This window comes from Hirundo rustica, chromosome 8 (assembly GCF_015227805.2).
Source record: "Hirundo rustica isolate bHirRus1 chromosome 8, bHirRus1.pri.v3, whole genome shotgun sequence".
NCBI classification, from domain to species: Eukaryota; Metazoa; Chordata; class Aves; order Passeriformes; family Hirundinidae; genus Hirundo; species Hirundo rustica.
Window position 1 is genome coordinate 26,698,378 of NC_053457.1, and position 13,913 is coordinate 26,712,290.

A 13,913-nucleotide genomic window follows, 5' to 3' on the forward strand; every position below is an offset into this window, starting at 1 on the left:
GTCCTTTGAACCTGCCCTTTCATTGAAATTTGACTTTAAACACTATAAACATTTTCATAAAAATAAATAAAATCTCTACTTAACAGAATGTTTTTTAAATTTCAAATGTTACCCGCTTTGCTCTTGGTTTTTTTTATGAGAAATTAGAGGGGGAAAAGACAAAGAAATATGAAAAACTACCACAGAAACTATGATTATAGAATATTTTTCAGAAGAAAAAATATTTTTCAACCAATTTTACACATCACCAGATCATCTGAAATCAAAATACGACTGAGTACAATCAAACTTTCCAGCACATCCAAGAGTCTAGCCAAAAGGCTTCAGATACCACTGCTTTCCTTCACACTTGTCTAATACAAGCCCAGTGTCTCTGCAATAAACAGAAGTGTCTACATCCAAGCTGGCGTGCATTTTACACAGTGCCTTGGTACAAAGGTCAAAACAAGGTGGATTTGGATCACAGATTCTGAAATGACTGCAGCGTAATGCTCGGTTCATTAAAAGAGCTTGATATCTAGACTGATGATAATTTATAACTTTATTTCTTTCATCTACCTAGAACTGTCAAGAGGACATTCTAGTTCTAATGCCAAGAAACAATTCCATAGGATCTCAGCCCACAGTTCCTGAATGAAGTACTCTTTGACCTAGTTGGAAGGTTTCTCCAGAAAAGCACGTCTTTGGTCAATGGAACACAGTTTGGTAATATCCAATATACATTCATGGACAACTTATTCCCTCCCACTCATCACTTCCCACACATCTTGCATTGTAATCTTTCTAAACTTCAGTGGCTCACGTCCTTGGTATTCTCTTCAATCTCTAAAACGCTTACTGGCAACAGCCAAGTAACTGTGCCCCATCTCCATCTGCTCAACCAAACAAGCCAAACTTTTACAGATCCCCAAGACAGAGTCTCTGTTTTCCTATTTTCAGAAATAGCTCTCTCTGCCTCTTTTACCCTGGATTCATCTTTCTGAACCCCAGTAACTGGATTTTGTGCTGCCTTGCATTTGAAGGTGGTTTGCAAGGGACCTGATCACATGTAGATCAGTCTCTCTTTATCCTCCTTGGAGGAGTTTCTGCCACAAGAAACATGACTTATACCACCTCTGGTTTTCTCATCAAAAAAGACCAGGTAATCTGTATAAAAAAATAGATAATCAAACAAATCTCCTGCTACAACCACTCAATAATCACCACAAACCTCTGTTCGTTTTTTTTCCTTTCATTTTTGCATAGCCAACAGCACAGGAAAGTGGTGAGGGAGTTGTTGATGTCATCTTATGTTAAGTATGTCTGTATCATCAAATGGATCCATTTCTTAAGAATACTAATTTATTATACTACATGTCATCAAGGCAAACTGAAATTTGAAGCACACACAGAGTTTTAGGTGTATGCCTGACATGCACTGGCTTTCACCAAGTGCCCCACCTGCTTTATCAAAAACCAGTGACAACACCACAAGCAAAAGAAATTCCCTGGCCTGACTGGTCTTGAAATGTATTTATTTTATTTAAACTATTTCAAAGGCTGATACTGAGCCAGAGTATTGTAGCAGGCTGAATATCAATCATTCATGGTTGCGCTGCTCTGTATCCCTGGGGATGAGTGTGAAAATTTTTATTGAAGTTCTAGGCAATCATGAAGAATTGTATTCTGACACCTAGTGCAGGCATTTACCTGATTTCTCATCTATCAGGAAAAAATCTGCTCTCTCCTGTCCAGTGACACATGTAAGCAAGGCAGGACTGGTGAGAAACTTACAATTACAATGGTGGGCAGTGCTGATAAAACTCTTTTTTGAAGCTCCATTATTTACTCTATTTTCTTTAAAAAACCCCAACAAAATTGGCTAGAGGGTACCCGTGGTGAAGATGAGCCTTTCAGTGTGAGCTGAAGATAAAAGTTGTAATGTTTTTTTGTGTGCCTGCAAAGGGCTGGACAAGAACTCTTGAGTGAACTGTATCATTTGTTCCAATGATGCGTTAACTCAGATACCCAGGGATAACAATTTATTGTGACAGCCTCATTTTTCTCTCATAGTGTAGTCTCCTTCATGCAGATTCTCTCATCTTACCCTTCAGCTCTCTGTGTGCCTTCCCAGCCAGCAAGCAATGCCTCCCAGCACAGTCCAGCCTGTTCCACTCTCCTGGAGTGGGAACAATTTCCATACTGCCACGCCAGCTGCTGAGGCACTCCAGATTCACTCTGCTCTTGCACGACACCCCTGCCTTCACACCAAATTTGCAGCCTCAATTGAGACATCAGCGTGTGTGAAGTCTGCGTTTGCTCTTGAGACAGGGTTTCGTTCAGGGCAGATAAAACTTTGCATCAGAGAAGCAGTGGCTGTCAGAGCCCCTCACAGCTCAGCCTACAGTGTGAAGGTCCTGATGCCTTCATCACAAAGTCAAACATGAGTTAAAACCCTTTCCAGCAAGGCATTGTTGAATTCTGAGCGTGGTGATGGATGCACAGGCATTCCTGGGGATTTGTCCTGAGCAACTTGCAGGCGCTAGGGGAAAACTTCCTCACCTGTTTCTCAGATGTGGCTGATTGCACAAGGGCTTGCACCAAAAAGTCAAACAAAATAATTTCACTTAATGTTAAGGATGTTTTAGGCTGGGCTGAGTACCCTAGCATAAGGCAGAAAGATCTGAGACTGGATTAACCAAAGTAGGGTCTGGAATACAAACTAGCAGATGAGCAGCTAGTTTCAGTCCATTGTGGCCTTTTTTTTTAATTTGTTTGTTCATTATTTTCCAGGTCTTACTGAGTAGGTGAACACTTCTACACTTCTATTATGGTTTGGAGAAGAGTAAAACAAGTTAAAACATATGTATTTCACTAGGGTTTAAATCAGCTGTATATTGTCCTCACACTCTGCTCTCTGCAGCCTACCAAGATGCAAAAGGCCATTTGCTGAGCACTGGACATTATGGAAAGATGGTATGAGTTCTACCTGTTCTATATCAAGAAATTTCTTACAGGTACGAAAACAGTTCAGACATGGCCACATCAGGGAATGACACTTTTATGGGCTCAGGATGGTGGCAACATCATTTTTACAGATGACTGCAGGTTGTATCCAAGCAGTGTCATTAGGGAAGATGTCCCTCACCAGGGAAATAGGGGAATTTGTTTAAATAAACCTCACCACGGAGCACCTGTAAGATATAGGCAAAGTCCTGGATATAACAATCAAGTCTAGAGAGATCAGTGTGAACTTTGTGCTTCACACTGGTAGGGAACCAAGGAGAAGCCAAGAAGCCAGGATAGCTCTCCTGTAGGACTGTGCATGACATACCCTGAGGAGTTTGGGGGAGAAATGGTTACAGCCAGGTGGAGAGCTCCTGATGTCCCTCCCACAGACTGCTGCTGGTTTGCCTGTGCAGAGCTCTACCTCTTTTTTATCCTATGACTACATATCCTCTCAGTGGTAAAAATGGGAATATATATTTTTAAAAAGCTGTTTTTTTCTCCTTGGCAGGTACAGATTGAGAAATGCAAAAGAGCAAGTAAGACCTTTTAAGGCCTTAGAAGTAAATGGTTTTTAGAAAGGCCATAATCCCCTCACTAATCGTTTAATATATTCTCAAGGTCGAGCAAAGGGTTTTAATCAATAATAAGTTGCACACAACAAGCTAGACAGGTTAAGTAGACTTAGAACTCTTGTCAAAATACATGACATTAATTAACATGATGAAAGCAAAATAGTAGTAGTACCCTATAAAAACTGCATTAGGAAGGAGATAGAATAACACAGGTCACGTTAACTTACTGCATAAGGGGAAGGAGAGGTAACATTTTTTTCTGGTGAGAATTAGGAAACTATGTAGTTCAGAGGCTATAAAGAGAACTCAAATATTGATCAGAGGTTTCAGGTGGTACTGGGGGATTCAGATGCAGTTCAACTGAGAAATGGTGGAGTGTTATGTTGATGTTAGGTCCAGTTGGGATAAATGAGGTTGCAATTGTTGCGATTTTATCCTTTGTTTTGAAAAAAAGAAGGAAGGGAGGAAAAGAAAGACAGAAAGAACAAAATAGGTAAGGAAAGTCAGGAGGAAATAGCGAAGAGAAGTAAGCAAAGTTTAAGAGATTCATCCCAGCCAGACCTGTGCCTTCCTTTCTTTTTTTCTGTCAGTAGTGGATGATCATGAGCCAGCCAGAAGAAAGGAAATGAGAGGGGAAAGAGAAAGAGGGAGAAACTGTACCTTCAAGGGGTGCAGGGTTGCTGCTGTTGAGTGTCCTACCATCTGTGCCACTGGTACCCTGAGAACTTCGCACTAAGGAAAAGCAGCAGTATCAAAAGCTGCCCTTGGCCACACCAGAATTCAATCCATCCTGCGCTGGAGTGACCTGTTCTGTGATCTACTGCTACGACCTGGCTGCTGATTTATGGTTTTTTGCCTGAGACAGTGCAAGGAGTCATAAAAAGTTTTTGCTTTTTTTCTTTTTAATTCTATACTGCTGCCATCAATAGCTCCTCTTTGGATGTGCTCTGCAAGGCTGTGAAATAAAACAAATCCCAGGCCTCTTGACCCTTCTATCATTTTCTCTTCCACTCTCTTTTTGTGCAATGTAGGAACCATAAAAGAATAAAAACTCAGCAAACTCTCCTACCAGTTCATGATGGACTCTAAGTACATTCTTATAGCAAATTTAATGTTAATGAGGACCAATTACTCTTGGAAATCATCATAAAAGGCATAAAAAGGCTGATACTGTATATTTGGTATACTCTGGAGGCTATCTCCAAGATGGAAGTGCAATTATGAGAAACATCCAGAAATTCCCTCCATGGGAAGATGGTAATTTCAGAGTACATAGTGCATCTGTGGTTTGGGCATGCATCACATTTATGGGCCAGACCAATACTCATCTTTGACAGGGTGGAATTTGCACCCTTCTGTAACTCTAAAAATCATTTTACTGAGATGATATCTTCAAGATTTTTACTGTAAAATACTGTCATTAAATGTATGGGAGATAATCAGCTTTTCTTCTCTATTTCTTAGTTGTGCAGAGAAGACTTCTTTCATAAAAAAACCTGGAGTGACATGGAAGCGAATAAGCAGGGCAGAGAAATTGTTTATAGTGCTGTGAAATTCTATTAATTATAAATATAACAACAATAACAATAGTAATACTACTAATAATAACTCAGCAACCATAATTTCTAGCCAGTAATTCACCCCAAAGTTAATAGGACTTCTCAGGGTTGTAAGAACCGGCTGAGCTGCCAATGTTTATGGATGAGCCAGTAAACATCTCAAATTGCACAAACATGATACCTCCCAGAAAAGCCTTTGCAGAAAGTTCTAAGTGTTATTTTATTAATCAAGAGTCACATCTATCATCAGAGGCAGAAAAAATATTTAAATAGCAGATAACACTTTTTTTCTGCCTCTCTGCTCTTTTGTCTCCAAGGTAGAGATGGACTTCCCTGTAACTGTTGACAACTTTATGGCCCTTGGTTTCCTTCAGAAAAAAGTCACAATTTCCTGTTCATCCATGAACTCTTACAGCAGCTGAGTAAATTAATATCAAAGACATATAATGTATCATTATAATTCTCTCTCAAGGAAAAATTTTGGTTTTATCTTACAGATGGCAGAGGTAGACCAAAAGCAACAGAGCATTAACAACCAGGTAGAGGTAGATGCCATGCAGTACAGTACTGACAAACTATTTTACCTCCCCTTAGCTTGCAAGAGTTTGAGGGATCACAGTTTGCTCCCCTCAAATCTATCAGATGTTTTAACCTCCATAGATTTACATATCACCAGTGCTTACAAACTTTGAAATGGTTTGCCAGGAATCAACAGAGCCTCCTGAATCATGATTTTAAAGAGTTAAGATTTTAGCTAAGGGCTAGAAGCAATTTATTAGTAAATGGTAGGTTAATGATTATTAGATGCCCAAGCTAGAGCTAACTGTTATGAGCTTGTTTATAGAAAAATTGGAGTAAGTGAACCATCATAAGAACAGATTGAAACCAGTAAGAACAATGGCCAGCACCTGGACTTGGTATCAAACAATCATGAAGAAGGGGACCTTGGATCATGCCAGAGGGTCACAGAGACCTGATGAAGACTCTCCTGATTTCATCCTTTGAGGCCACTGACCCAATTCGAGACCACCCACCCAATTCAAGAGAAGAACTGCGCACACGTGAAGGACGAATAGCCTCATTTTAATACAGAGCGGGGATGGGAGGTGCTGGGGTTATGCATATGTATTGTATGTAAGATCCTGGAGAATAAATAGAGAGCAAAGAGCCTTGTTCGGGGCGGCCACGCCTTTCGGAGCTGACTCCTGTGCCGCCCGCCAGTGAATAAACATACCACTTTCTAACTTTAGTCAGTTAGAGGGTCTTTGTTCATGATTAGATCCGCTTTCAATGACTCACTCCCATCAGTCAGACTCATCTCTTTCTTTGTGTGTGTTTCTCTAGATAAGCTCAGTCCTCAGGTAAAGTACACAAGACCTATGGAGCTCCAACCAATGTGTTCACTTATTCCAAAATAAAAGTTGCAAATAGTGGATAGGAGGCAAATGGACAAGAAAAAGAAATTCATGAAGGATTACTGAAAACAGAAAAATCACATCTGACTCAGGAAGGCTCAGAGTTCAAGTTTCCCTCAAATATTCTTCCGGTCTCTAGCATATTTTCACAATCTCTTCTGTAATCTTTGTTCTTCCCCTGCCCTTACTATTCCTTTGGCAGCTAAGTTTGGGCACTGCTGGAGATGCCCTACATGGATATTTATTCTCACATAGCACATCTGAGTAGCTTAATATACTCATGGGTTCCTGGGAAATAACTTGAGGTTTACCAGACTCCTCAGTCAGCTTTGTGTCTCCAGGAGGTTAAAAAAAAAAAAAAAAAAAAAAATCAATCTCATTTGCAGCTATTAAAAAAACCCAGATTTCTGTGATCAGCAGTATAACCTTCTCCCTATATAGTTGTGGTTAGGCAGCTGATAAATCCTACTAAACTGCAGGTATTCTGGACAGGTTATGTCATGATATGAGGGGTCCAAAGAGGTTGTGGTCATCTTCATAAGTGTTGTCATTTTTTCCCCCCCTTCTGCACTACTGGAAGTATTTCTTGGTGGCTTTTCTGAACAAATGCAATATGGAAATGCTGAAAAACCTAGCCCAAGTGCTTCCTAAAACATCTGTCACTATGATTTGGCTTCATTTTAATGCCTGAAATTTCAGCCTGAACTGTGGCTTGAATCATTCATAAACCAGTACTCCTAGAAGAACTAAGTTGTGTTCAGAAGTTTTTGCATCATGGTTGGAATTCCATGAGACTCTTTGAACATGTGACTCTAATAATTAAATTTGTAGGCTGTGTATGTCAACAAGTTTATTTCAAATGAAGACATAGCTCAGAATGAGAGGAATTAGGAACTGGATTTCCATGCAAACTCATGGGGGCTCCTTGTATTGCTCTGAATCTCAGAAATAAAGGCAAATGGACGGAGAAAGGCTATGCTGGTATGGTTGCAGCTTGGAAAGCCATTTATGAGCTATTTATGAACTGCTGATACAACTGGAGATACAACAAGAACTTCAAGATAAAAACATTTCCTTTCCTTCGCCTATCTGGATACCCTAACGCAATTACCTGCATAACACTCCTGCAAGGTCAGTGGGTGCTATTAGCCTTGACAACAAACTCTCTGCTGGGACAACCTTTCCATGGAAATCTGTGCTTAATTCTGAGTGCCAGAAGCCTGGCAGACAGTAACATGGATGGTGAGGATGAACCAGCTGGAGGGACTGCAGGGTGAGTGGCTTCCCTTGCCCCCAGGCACATTGCAATTGCCCATGAATCATTTGGAAGATATTAACAGTCACCTAAGCCACCCCCAAAATAACCTTTGCTTCTCCTGCTGAAACTAGTGACATTTAACTATAGTGGAGAAATGTAAATATCCTTGAAATATCTCCACCTCTGAAAAGCTCCTTTAATATCCACAAGTAGTTGCCAGATTTGTCAAATAATAAATCAAAGTCACTTCTCTCCGAACAGGAAAATGGCAACCAATAAATCTCTGGGCCAACCGTTACCAGGCACAAGTATATTGTATTTGGGAACAATTCCATCAAACAGAACATGGCCAGCAAAATCCAGCTCCATGTTCTGCAAGAGGCTTGCTTTGTACATTTCTGCACCAAAGCAAGTTTTCCTATGACTTTCCATGCCATAGAAGGCTTCTGCCAGGACAATGTTGTTCTTTCCACCACCCTAAGGAACTCTCAGCAGAGCATCACAAAACACTGGGGTGTCAAAAACCTGCAACCCTCTAACTAAGAATCTAGCCTATGAATATGATTGTTGTTATTTGTGATTCTAGTTACAAATATTTTAATTGCATAATTTGTAAAATTTGTGTTTTCATGGACTACATATAACAGTAATTATATTAACTGCCTTATTTTTTTAAAGGAAGAACTTATTTATAATGCAGGAGCTCAGTCACTTATGTTTTATTTTTGTCTTAATTCTTACTTTCATGAGATCTTATTCTGCAAAATGGGTTAGATTGCAATCTGTCTGGATTTGTCTCAAATCTAACCCATGTTCATATACTTCACATCCATTGCTCACTGTAATGCCACAACCTTGGCAGTGATTGTATAATCAATATAACAAGGTTCTGTCTGTCCCATAACAAATTCAGGCTAGGAAAGTAACATAATACCCAGGAAGTAAGAATTAATCTTTTAAATCCAAATATATTGCTGATAGCAGGGCTTTCTGTTGAGTGCTCATAAGCACTGAGGCAAGCTGGATTCTTCAAGGTTTAGTGTCAGCCCTCTTAGAGTCTCCTTGTGCAGCTTTGGGAATATGGCATTCTTCAGGATCAGACATTTTTCAAATTGTTTAAATAAAACTGTTGGTATTATCTTAGGAGGTAGAGTTTTCACTCTGTGATTACAGTTTGAAAAAATAACAAACCCAAAACTGATCACATGAAAGAAAATATTCCACTGACTTCAGAGAATGAATCTGCATTAATGCAATAAACTTTGCTTTTCACACCCACAAAGAGGAAAACCATGCTTTTATCAGATTTTACTGCCCTTCACAGTTCTTCTGTGAAAGGTCTTGCTTTCTCTTACATACAAGTTTTATGGACATTCTACCAGTTACACAAAAAATTCCAGAAATTCAAAAAATTCCCACGATGTGCTTGGTTTTTACTTGTTTAGTCCTCTTCTACTAACAAGATATGGAAATGAGCCTAGAAGTGACTTGGGGGTAGGGGAAGTGTATGCTGGAATTAATGTTGTCTATGACAAGGCATCCAGTGCACACTGTCTATGAAAGAGCAACGACTTTCTGCCCTGTAGTTGAAAGTGGATAATGAAAAGGAAACTGAAATTGATATTCTTCTGACAAGAGCTGTTGAGATCCAGTTTTCAGTCATCTCTGCCTTAATACAATCACACTCAGGTCACACAGCTACTCTGGCTGTACTGTAGCTTTAATTCAGCACACCTCTCAGTCTTGGTTTTAGTGAGCAAATGCTCACATGAGTGAAACCACAACCAGGACTGGCATTAGTTGACCATGTCAGTGAGATATCCAGTACGAGGACTCCCAGATCTCCAGGGCAGGTTTCAGCTTGCCAAAGTCAGTAGCCAGGTTCTCAGAAGCACATTGGCTGCAAAGCTGTTGAGTGCCTAAAAGGGAGCAAAGAGCCTGTGAAAATCTGGCTTCTGCTGGGCAGAGACTGAGCTGAGAATGGCCTTTCCAGGCACATTGAAACTTGTCCTGTTGCTGCCAGCTCTGGGCACGTTCAGCAGGCAATCCGTGTGTTCTGGCACTGTGGCTGTCAAATCAGCGCCTCTCCTGAGTTCTGAAGTGGCACACACACAAGCAAAACAACATACCCAGAGATACACACACAGACAAAAACTTTTCTTGTCCCTGGCAGGTCTTACCAACACTTTCAAGCTTAAGAAAAATTGCCCTTCATTCTGCACAATCCCAACTCTGACACCTCACAGCTTCCTGCTGAGCTGCACAACTCTCAGCACTAAGCAATGTTTTTATCACCATTTGACAATTGTGAGCTCACGGAGTTAAACACTCCTAACTTGGCTCTCAGCTCCAGCTGCCCTCTGCACTTTGCCAAGGCTCCTGTAAGAGTGCCAACACAATCAGCTTTTGCTGGGGACAGACAAGAAGTAGTCCACCTTTTCAGCAAGAAATTTTCCATCTGTAGTGAAATACAGAATTTTGCCAAATATATATATATACACACACATATTTACAGAAGGAAATTGTGTCTGACTTGAGAGCAATTCCTGATTCTTGCATTTCCTGACTTCTATCGTAGCTCCTCACACAACAGTTTTTTGTTATTTACATTCCCATTTAATTGGGACTAGGACATGACTGTTGAAATTACAGATAACCTTGTCTATCAAAAGCATTGATTTAGGTTTGAAACTATTTAATTGTTGCTTTAAAATGTTCACAATAATTTGATTTTCAAAGCCCATTAAGAATAAGTCTTAGACTAGAAGAGCACAGGGTAAGAATATGTTGCCTATAGGACAGACAGAAGCCCTTTTTCTGAGAAAATAGGATAAAATAAGGTAACATTAAAGAAATTGCTATGGGTTAGCTGTGCTGAACAGTCAGAAAACTAAGTGAGTTGTTGGCAAGCTGATCATCCAGAGCTAGAGACTGAGACTCAGCCCAGGACACAGAGGACAGAGGTACCTGTCTCTTATTTCCCTCAGTGGAAGAACAACCAATAAAAATTATCAAATTTCTATCACAATCCTGGAAAGAGAAGATTGATGAAGAAAAATTATTTTCTGATCTAAAGCTAGTCTCAGCTACAAGACTGTCCAAAATTCTCCAGCTTCAGTAGATCAGGCCCTCAAGGTTGCTTTTACTGACTGACTCTTCAGTGTTGTTTCAGATGTTGCCAAATAGCATGAGAACTAATAAATTCCCAGGGAAAAAACAGATTACATAGACAGTGTACCAGACCATTGTGCATCCTGATCAGTCTCCCCTTAGAAAACATAATTGGCTAAAAGTATTTTTGACTTCTTGAAGCTGCACAAGCATTTTTCATTTCATAGGTCATATCTGAGAGAACCTCCAGAGAAAGTGTGATCCTGGCTTTACAGTCTTTTTAAAAACAGATTTGGCTCGAATAGAACAAATACAGCCAAGACAGCGGCAACAATACTCTCTGCACTGTCCTATAAATATTAAGTTCACGATGTAATGCGTGTCAGCTAAGGATCATCTGTGCTGCAGACCAACATACAATATAACAAACAATGGAATGAGATTAGTACCATATTTTAAAAGAAGAAATCCAAACAACCATCATGCAGCAATGCCTTATAGCATCACTGAACTCAAATTAATATAAAACCATGCTTAAGAGATATATAGATTACATAGTTCTCCTAACAATTCCAGCCAGGACCACTTACTTCTGCTTTATTCTGTTTTTCTGTTCTGTTTGTTATTTCTATTCCTGAAATACAGGGCAAACATCTAGTCTCCTGGAAGTCAAAGGCAAAACTTGGTGATTTTTTTTTCCCCTGCTAGTAATAATAAGAAAATCAATAAAAGAAATTAAGAAAATAAAACATTCAGATGTGCAGATATTAAAAATTCATCTTTTGCTGTAGTCACAGGGGAACTTTTAAGAAAAAAATTAGTACAATCCACAATCATTTTATACAGAGATTGACAGAAATATAAGTAATTTAGCTTTAATTGTATCATCAAAATTGGCTTGCCTTTTGTTTGTTTGGCTTTTTTGGGTTTGTTTTTGTTTTATTTTTATCTTGTTGTTCAGGAGGTAACCAGGTGTAAAAGCCACACATGGAAGAGAAATCTCAGCATCTCTTCCAGTGAGATTAAATAAAAATAATTACAAGACTGTCTGCCAAAACACAGAGGTTCAGATATTTTTAGACATATTGATATGAAACCTGAAAAATTACATTGGCTCACTAGTTGCAACAATAGCATTTTGAACGTGGAAGATGAAATGCAAAAGTTATCAGAAATACTTGAATTTGAAATACAAGCATACGTTCTTAAAATCAGATTAACACACTGACACAGAAAAGCTGCTATGTTTTGATTGTTTATCTCTGAAATCCCCCTCTGAGGACTACATATCATTTAAGATGACAAGCTTTTGCCAAATTAAATTTCTCTGTCTCAATAAAAAGCAACAGGACAAAAACTGCTGGCCCGTGTTTTTAGGCATCCAAACTCTATGTTCTGCAGGTTCTTTCTGACCTTTGATTTATGCTGTTACCTCTGGTTCAGGAGATCAGGAGAAGGACTGAACAAGAGAGAATTTGGGTGGGGGGAGAGGGGTGGTGGTTCCCCTCGCAGAAGAAAGAGATTACAAGCTGCAGGGGTAATATTAAGGATTTCATTAGGGTCCATAAGAAGGTGTTTGATTTCTGGAGTTATATTCACAGATTCTTCACAGGCAGAGCTGCTTAAAAGCAACCCTTTCACTCAATGCCCTGATTTCTTTCATCACTTGTCTAAATCTGTCCTTCTGCAGCAGACATTGGCCACTCTGCCTTCACCTGAAGCTAAGAAAAGGGGTAAAAGTTTCAATATCCCTGGCTATTCACAAGGAGATACAATTTAATTTTGCTGTTCGGACCAACAGTCACTGAAATACATTTCTATGCCTTGCCACTTTTCATTGCATTCCCTTCGGACAAATTATTACATGTATTTTTGCCTACGGTTGTCCACTTTACAACCAGGAAATGTATTGTGTATTTTTGACAAACACTTGGAATTCTACTGTGTAAAAACCAAAACAAGCTACCAAACAAAACAAACTGAAAAACCCAAAGCAACACAACACTCTCCTTAAGAGAGTTTGCTATGATTAATTATCTCTACCTCCAAGTTGTGAGCTACCAGTCACAGGAAATAAATGTTACGTGGCAACTTCAGTGTTCAGAGACAGAATTTCAGAAAGCTTGATTTACTGATGAGTGAAACAAAACCAAAAGATTTTAATCCTTGATTAAAAGAAATGCATAGTTTTTAAGGGGGAAGGCTCTGCATCTATTAACAATCCCTGTTAGCATCCATGACTCAAGAGGAAGCATTTAATTTTGCCTTTTTTCTGCTATTTTTCTTCTGGTTTTGAATGATGCAGAGAGGGTGGAAGTTATTCCACTGAGCAAATTTCAGGCAATAAACTAACAGTGAAGTGAATGAGGCGCTCTACATGACAGCTCCTTCTCCCTTAAATGACCCTTGGTTTCCATTTAAAGCCTATCATCTCAGTAGGAAAAGTCTTCTAAAGCCCTCTGACTTAGAGAGAAAAAGCTCTGGCCTTAGCTGGCCTAAGGGCAATTTCTTCCTTCTGTTTACCTCTTTGAGAGGCAGCAGCCCAAATACATTATTGTCCGCTCCTAAAATGGGGAGCTGGGGGGGAGGAACAAGATACAAAGAGATCCAGAGCTGAGGCAGAGAGAAAAATCAGGGTATTGTATCCTTTAGTGCAAGCAGCACAGGTGTCAAGAAATGTATTATTAAGATTTAATCCCAGATCCACCCCACTACAACCTTTATTGTTTTTGTGGGGCCATACCCACGCGACTTTCCCTGACAGTACAACTTATTTTAAGAAAGTTTTTTGTCATAAGAGGCATTGCAAGGCCCCAAGGAAAGCTGGGGATCATCACCATGCTAATTTGCCTCTCTCACTGATTCTTTCAAGCTGACATAAACCCATTGAAATAAAAATCAGCCCCTGCCTGGATCAAACTCACAGCATGGGCTACACCAGCTTGTGCACTTGCTAGCAAGACATTCTGCTCCCTGCACAAGGAGAAAAGAACTGACTTTTCCTCCACTC